Source organism: Quercus lobata, unplaced genomic scaffold (assembly GCF_001633185.2).
Source record: "Quercus lobata isolate SW786 unplaced genomic scaffold, ValleyOak3.0 Primary Assembly Scq3eQI_53, whole genome shotgun sequence".
Lineage (NCBI taxonomy): Eukaryota > Viridiplantae > Streptophyta > Magnoliopsida > Fagales > Fagaceae > Quercus > Quercus lobata.
In genome coordinates, this window is record NW_022154704.1 from 678,546 (window position 1) to 686,239 (window position 7,694).

Here is a 7,694-nt window from a genome sequence, read left to right on the forward strand (position 1 = left end):
TTCGGAAAAAGTGGTATTTCCCTAATTATTTCCGAAACAGTGCTCTGTTGCTAAATATTTCAAAAATTAATGCTAATGGGCCATTTTGGCCGTGCAAGCACGGTGTGTACTGTTTAAGTTTACTATTTTAAAACACAAATTAATAAAATCAAAATAATTAAACTATTTTAAAACACAAAGAAATAGAGTTTAATCTTAACTAAAATATCTTAATAATTATTTAATAAATGCTTCAAAAAAATTAATTGATAAGACTGTAGCTACTTTTTATAAATAGAAGATAGTTAATTGACAAACCATGGTTTGTTTCTAAAACTCAACTATAATTATATATTGGGATAAAACCCTTTTTCGTCCCTATATTTTCACATGATTCTCACTTTGGTCCCTAATTTTTTTTCCACCGATTTTAGTCCATATCCTAAAAAATGCGTCTCATTTTTGTCCCTGCCATTACATCAGAGACGGAATTCGCACAACTGGCAAACGACATAACTTAAGAACATTAAAATAATAATAAAAATTTTATTTTAACATTAAAAAATGCCACATCAGTATTTAAATTTAAAAAACTAATTTATCAATTTTAACTAAAAAAATAAACTGAAAACATAATTAAAAACCAAAAACCCCGTGAATCAAAATCTAAATGTATTTAGAACAAGAACAACAAAAATACAAGAACCCAACCCAGATTTAAATACTTTTTATTTTTTTTTTGGAGAAACAACCCAGATTTAAATACAAGAACAACATTTCAATCTTTCATCCTCTCCTTTCCATTAAAACCCACACAATCCCATCCTCTCTGTCTCTCTTTTCCTCTCTCCCTTGTCCTCTCAAATCCACAACTTCACTGGTTTTGTGTTGGGCCGCCGCCCGCCATGCTGTTACAGCAACCAAATCAATACACGGCCGATCTACAAGTCAAGAGTCAAGATCCAAATCAATAAAAGGTTGATCTGCCTCATGACAGAGGTGGAGGACTAGCCAGAAGGATGAGAAAGATGATCCAGCGATGGAGGGCATAGAGCTGAAGGTTGAAGCTCTCTGGTCTACAAATTATTTTTATTTTGATTTTTGGGTTTTCAAGGGAGTAATGGTTGATTGGCTTCAAAATGGTTTAGATTTGGGTTTATCTCAAAAACAACTTGGATGTGGGCTTCAGCTATGTATGTGGGTTTTGGGAATTTGGTACAGATTAAGGTTATTTTCTTTCTACTAATGTTATTCTTTGTTGCTGGGTGTTCTTATTTGTTGAAGTTTCTTGTGAATATTGTTGTTTGCTGTGATGGGGTTTTGGGTGAGTGGAAATGAGAGTTTTTTTTTTTTTTTTTTTGGAGTTCCTTTGGTTGCTTTAAAAATTTCCCACCAAATGGAAGGAGAGAACTAATTCAGTTTGAGTCACGACTTTGATTTCTCACTTCTATTGCCTTAAGTGCTCCAAAAATTCATGAAGAACATGAAGAACAAGTTTCTTACAAAAAAAAAAAAAGAAAAGTAAAAAATGTTTGGATGCTAAGAAAATGCAAGAAAAGAGAAGAAAATGTTGAATTTCTTATTTTCTGGGCAACCATGTTCTTGGAGGAAGAACAATTATTATTTAAATAATTAAATGATAACTAAAATTTTATTTTATTTAAAATGAAAGACTGAAATGTTGTTCTTGTATTTAAATCTGGGTTGGGTTCTTGTATTTTTGTTGTTCTTGTTCTAAATACATTTAGATCTTGATTCACGGGGTTTTTGGTTTTTAATTATGTTTTTATTTTTTATTTTTTAGTTAAAATTGATAAATTAGTTTTTAAATTTAAATGTTGATGTGGCATTTTTTAATGTTAAAATAAAAAATTTGTTATTATTTTAATGTTCTTAACTTATATCGTTTGCCAGCTGTGCAAATTCTGTCTCTGATGTAATGGCAGGGACAAAAATGAGACGCGTTTTTCAGGATAGGGACTAAAATCAATGAAAAAAAAAAAAGTTAAGGATCAAAGTGAGAATCGTGTGAAAATGTAGAGACAAAAAAAGGTTTTATCCCTTATATATTACTAGCATTTAACCCGCACAATGTGCGGGAACATTTAACATATTTAAAATACCATCAATTTAACATAACAATATAATAAAATTCATTGAAATTCATTTGGGTAATGCAGTACGTCCATCATTTGTTCTACTTGTAAGTATACTTTTTACACTCTTGACCGTATATTGGGTGAAAATATTAAAACCTATAAACATGTTCCCATCTTTTTCTGAAGTTCCAAAAGCTTCTAACATATTTAAGGCACTCAGCATGATGCACAACAGTTAATATTTTTAATAAAGGCTTGTTAATGTCAATCACTTCAAAAAAACAAAAATGACAATTGTGTAATATAGAGTCAGGTTCAATAACAATGCCAGAAGTTCAAAATTCCCCAATAGCAGAAAATTGAGTCTAAGATCTCTTTAGCCAAAAAACAATTTAGTTAGATTAGCCATATTCTGGCCATGATGCACTGAAGTGCCAACTCTATTTCACTCGGATGAATTGAAACATCACCATTCACCTGCAAAAACTATAGCACATATGAAACCCCACAAATGTAGTCCATCTTGAACATGCCAACTCCAAAGGTATACACAATAGGAACAAACTAGATTCATTGGTATGGTAAAAGGTGATTGTTGTCCTACTCGAGGAAATAGCATAATGAAGACCTATTTAAACATAACCTTTGAAAAGATAGAAACTAATACAACCTTTTGAGCCCCACGTTCCAAAAAATTCTTTCAATAGTAGAAGTGCACCTATATTCATAATCCATTCAAACTATTTCTATTGATCTATAACAATCACGAAAACTAAGGAGAGCATATTCAATAATATTAAAAGGTAAAATTCCAACATATAGATACAAAGAAACAATATTTTAATTTCTATTAGTAGAAACACTTTAAGAAGAAAAATTTAAATGTGGAAAAACCAAAATCAAACCTTTATGAAAATAAAAAAATAAAAAAAAAAAGCACCTTAAATTCTCTAAATTTGATGGTTTGAATCTAAATGACTTTGATAGAGTAACTAATTGATAAGAGAAAGCATAGCTGATAGTTCAAAAGAATTCGGATGTACCTAAAAGTATTATAAGATCTTTTATAGCTAACACTTAGCACTAAGCGACAGAATCACTTACGCCTCTGCTAGGGAAATCCAAATTGGAATGTAGATGCCTAAGATTAATGTTCTATTCTTAAATAGATAAAAATGCATCGAACATAGTTAATAATTGCAACTTTTAATACACAAATACCATCTAAATTAAATCCCTAAAAGCCATAAAAGAACAAAAGAACCTAAACAAAATTGGAAAAAATAAATAAATACATATTTTTTCCCTTCCAAGTTACACTTTGCATCTTTTGTAGTCCGAATTCTAAGAATGCATCTTACAATCCCAGCCACCAAATTTCCACCATGGAAGTTTCAAGTGTGTAATGGTCATAAGCACCATAGTGTCAATCAAATTTTTATTAATAATTAAAAGCACATAATTCTTGTAATTCAAGCAGTTTTATTTTTTTGATAAGTGGTAATTCAAATGGTTCTTTAGAAATTTTTACAAAATCTGTCCAAAGTTGAAGCACATACATGCTGGAGGAATTGCATCTAAAATCTCATTTTGAACAAATTTAAACACATCAATTAGTTAGACTTATACATTAGAGAACATGATTGGTGCTAAAATTCCTTCTTTTCACTAACTATAGACATTTCCTTCACTTCAGATAGACTATTATTTCTACATCAATTTCATTTTTTTTTTTTTTTTAAAATAAAATTTTAGGCAGGAAGAAACTTCTTAATGTATGAATGATTCAACATAGTTCTCCAAATTCACCTGAGACACTCTACACATACCATGTCCTCCCTATTCCTAAATTTTTCTTTCTTTCTTTTTGACCCTTTCCCACATAAGTATAAAATTTAAAATGCATAGTAGAAAGAAAAACACATACACATTATTGAACAAACAGTATAAAAATAAATAAATAAAAAAATCGCAGGTGATACACGACAACTTATTTTATAGCATGAAGAGATTATGTATCAGGCTTCAATCCGAGATTGGAGGGATCAATTTGTATTTATTAAAATCTGTAACTGGATTAACAAATTATCACCAAATTCTAGGCACATAATTTGTTAGATGGGTTAGTAGTATTGTTAAGTTTTTGTAAATACATTTGTTTTGGAGGCTTTTGTTGCTATTCTTTCTTGAAGGTGCAAGAGCTTATGTGTTTTTTTCAATAAAAGTTTCTTACGGAATTCTTAAAAATAAATAAATAAATAATTAACTATAGCATTAAGAAAACCCAAACAAAGGTTCTTTTTTACCTTGATAGGTCCACTGTTCGACTTGAGGTTAATCTTCTGCGTTTGTGCTATATTCCTGAAATCATTCACGACGTTAAAACACAAATAGAGAATATAAACTAAAAAGACAAAGCTTTGATACAGAAACCCAAAAACCCAAAACACAAATCTATCCCAAAAACCTAAACTGAACCAAAATACCCAAAACTAAGTCATAAATCTTAGTTATAATCAAATCGAAGGAAAGGAAAAAATTCTGGCTTTGATATAGAAACCCAAACCAAAATACAAATCTAACCCAAAAAACTAAAACTCCAACCAAAATACCCAAAACTAAGTCATGAAACCCAATTTAAGATTTTAGCATTTGGTTCATTTTCAAATATTCTAAAAAGATTAGACATACTAAAACAAAATATACTGACCATATTGGAACTCTTAACTCTTCCAATTAGAAAGTAACAATTTGTTAGTGCCACCCTCCCTTGAAATCAACATAGGTAAATAAGCATATCCATAAATAAAAGAATTTGTGCAAAAAGTATAGCAAGCTAATAAGAAAACAATTGTAACTAATCATAAAATTCAGCAAATTTAGACCACATTTGGTAACATAAAAATTCATGACAGCAATAATATGCAAGTCCATAAGACATTTACTAGTTCATAAGACGGGAATTGATTCTAAATAGCACTATTCACAGATTGATGTTCTACACCTAGTCTAGTGCTAGTGTGTTAGTGATTTGGCCATTTGGTCAACTGACTGGCTAATATACTTATTGTGGGTCCAAATGCAAACACCCAATACTAAGAGAATTTTTTTGAATAAATAGCTTTCTCTTTTTGTTTTCCTGAGCTCTGTGTTTTTTCAGATTTGATAAACTCAATAACTTATAAAGAATAAAATAAAATAAAAAATCTTCATTAACACATACCTAAACAATTATACAAATAAAACCAAACAGGCAATTAAGCTAAAGCTAAACCAAATCTACTAAAAAAACCTAGATAGCAAAAAAAGCAGAACTTGAAACTTACTGGTGCGGACACCACATGATGACACATCTGTTGGGATTATCTTTATCACTTATGTTATCTTTATTTGGGTTTATCTTTAGTATTGGATTAGTATTTGAGATTGTTAGGATTATCGTACCAGTATTTGAGATTGTTTAGGATTTGTTTAGGAGAGTTTATCTTTATCATTATGATTCCTGGAAGCTGTATATAAAGCTCCAGACGGTTCCTTTTGTTTTTTTACAGATTATTACTATTATTGAGATTATTTTCATTGATTTGTTTGGTGGTGATTCCAAACACCTTAGGTGGGAAGCCTAAGGTTTTACGGTGGGACTAATCTAGGTGGGAAGCCTAGGTTGTCCTACATCAACTTGGTATCAGAGCCCAACCCGATCTCCCCTTTCAGTAACCAAAATCACGACTGACATCCCACAACCACATTCACCATCAACAAACAAATCAACCTCCAGACATGCCATTACTCAAATACTTACCCCATGAGATTTGCAAACCAAAACAACCCAAATCCCTACCTCACGAGATCTGCAAGCCAACCCCGGCAACCCGTATATACCCTGCAGCCCCACATGAGTTTTTCATTCCCAAGCCAACAGAGAAGCCAGCAACACCTCCCAAACCGTTGACCACCATCCGTGCCCGCCTCTGATCACAAAAAAAAAAAAAAAAAAAAAAAAAAAAAAAAAAAAAAATTCAGATTCACAACTTTCAATCCACCAGATAGAGACAGAGACAGAGAGAGTGAAAGCACACCACCACCAATCCACCACACGGAATGACGCCAATCACAACCCGCCGCGAAATCATCACCAACAGCCGCCGCCGACACGCCGTCACCATCGCTCCACGACTGACTCACCAGCTCCGATCTTCACCATCGCGCACCCACGATGTGGTGAACGCCGATGATCACGCATTGCCTCTTCGCCGTGACGTGCGAAGCGACGATTCCTTCTCTTTTAGTTTTCCTTCTGTTTTCTCGTTTTTTCAGCTTCCTGTGTAATTTTCAGTTTTGACGTGCTACTGTTTTGCACTAGATAGGCTTTAGTTTTATATTTGTTGACCTTTCTTTATTGTAAAAAAAAAGTCAAGTCAGGTCCACAAAGCAGGCAGAATTCTCAGAAGGCTCCACGTTCACTACATGTGGAAACCACAAGCCCACTTTCACCATTGTTAGTGGTGTGACCCACTGTCCAGTGAGGCCAGGTTGTTAAGTCAGCCCATCCAAGGTGTGAACTTTCCTATCTTAATGAATTGAAATGTACTTTCAAATTTAATATCAATATGTCTACTATGTGCCTCAATTTTATATCAGTCACATGCTACTGCCTTTGTCCTTTGTTTTGCTTAAACTTCCACATGACTTTGTTATTTTAGCTGCTGGTTTATTTTCTTTTAGTATTTTATTTTAGAAAAAAAAAAAAAAAAAAAAAAAAAAAAAAAAAAAAAAAAAAAAAAAAAAAAAAAAAAAAAAATCCAAAAAAAAATCCTTTAAAGTAATTACTTCTTAGTATTAGTGGTTGAACTAGCCTAATCACATTGTCATAATTAGGTCCTTTTAATTTAATTCTTGTTGAAGCTAGTACTGCTTGAATGCAACAACCTGTGGAATTCATGACTTCTCTTCTCATATAATTTAACTTGAGTATTATCCTTACTATTCACTTGCTAGAATTAGTTTGTTGATCTCTTTGCATGCATTTGCGTAGTGGTCGTCTAGTAACTAGTTCTGAAGAACAGTCTAATTCCAAATCAAAGTCTAGTTCTGAACCCCAGTCTAGTCCTCAATCCCGCCTAAACATGGATCCTCCTCCCCAAGATGAATTAAGACAAGCCATTGCAGAGCTTACTGCCCGTCTAGGCCACTTAGAGGCTAGGTATGACGAGGAAAATGCACATAATGGAAGAAATAATAATAGACATGGCCCTCACCCTAGGCAAGACCATAGAGACAATGAAGACAACTCCGCTAAGCATATCAAAGTAGAGGCCCCTACCTTCGATGGTGTTAGGAACCCTCAGGTCTACAATGATTGGGTGCGAGAGATGGATCATTTTTTTGAGTGGTATGAACTGTCTGAGGATAGAAAGGTTAGGTTTGCCAAAATGAAACTTGTAGGAAGAGCAAAACTCCATTGGGATAGTGTTGTCAACCACCTCCGTAAGACCCGCCAACCACCCATAACTCTTTGGGAAGAAATGAAGGCCAAGCTCAATGAAAAGTACTTCCCAGTCTCTCATCAAGGCAACTTGTTGGATCAATGGCATGATTTGAGACAAGACAATAGGT

General features: G+C 32.9%; 1 long non-coding RNA gene across 2 annotated transcripts; it reads right to left on the reverse strand.

Annotated features, from left to right (window-relative positions):
- Nucleotides 1-736: 736 nt before the first annotated feature.
- Nucleotides 737-5,398, reverse strand: LOC115972841. 2 transcript variants are annotated; one of them, XR_004087547.1, is made up of 3 exons: nucleotides 4,789-5,398; nucleotides 4,385-4,439; nucleotides 737-920 (listed from the first exon to the last, which is right to left on the reverse strand). It is a non-coding gene; the product is annotated as an uncharacterized LOC115972841 (long non-coding RNA). The 2 variants fall into 2 exon arrangements; XR_004087546.1 differs by lacking the exon at nucleotides 737-920 and adding an exon at nucleotides 2,300-2,555.
- Nucleotides 5,399-7,694: the final 2,296 nt, after the last annotated feature.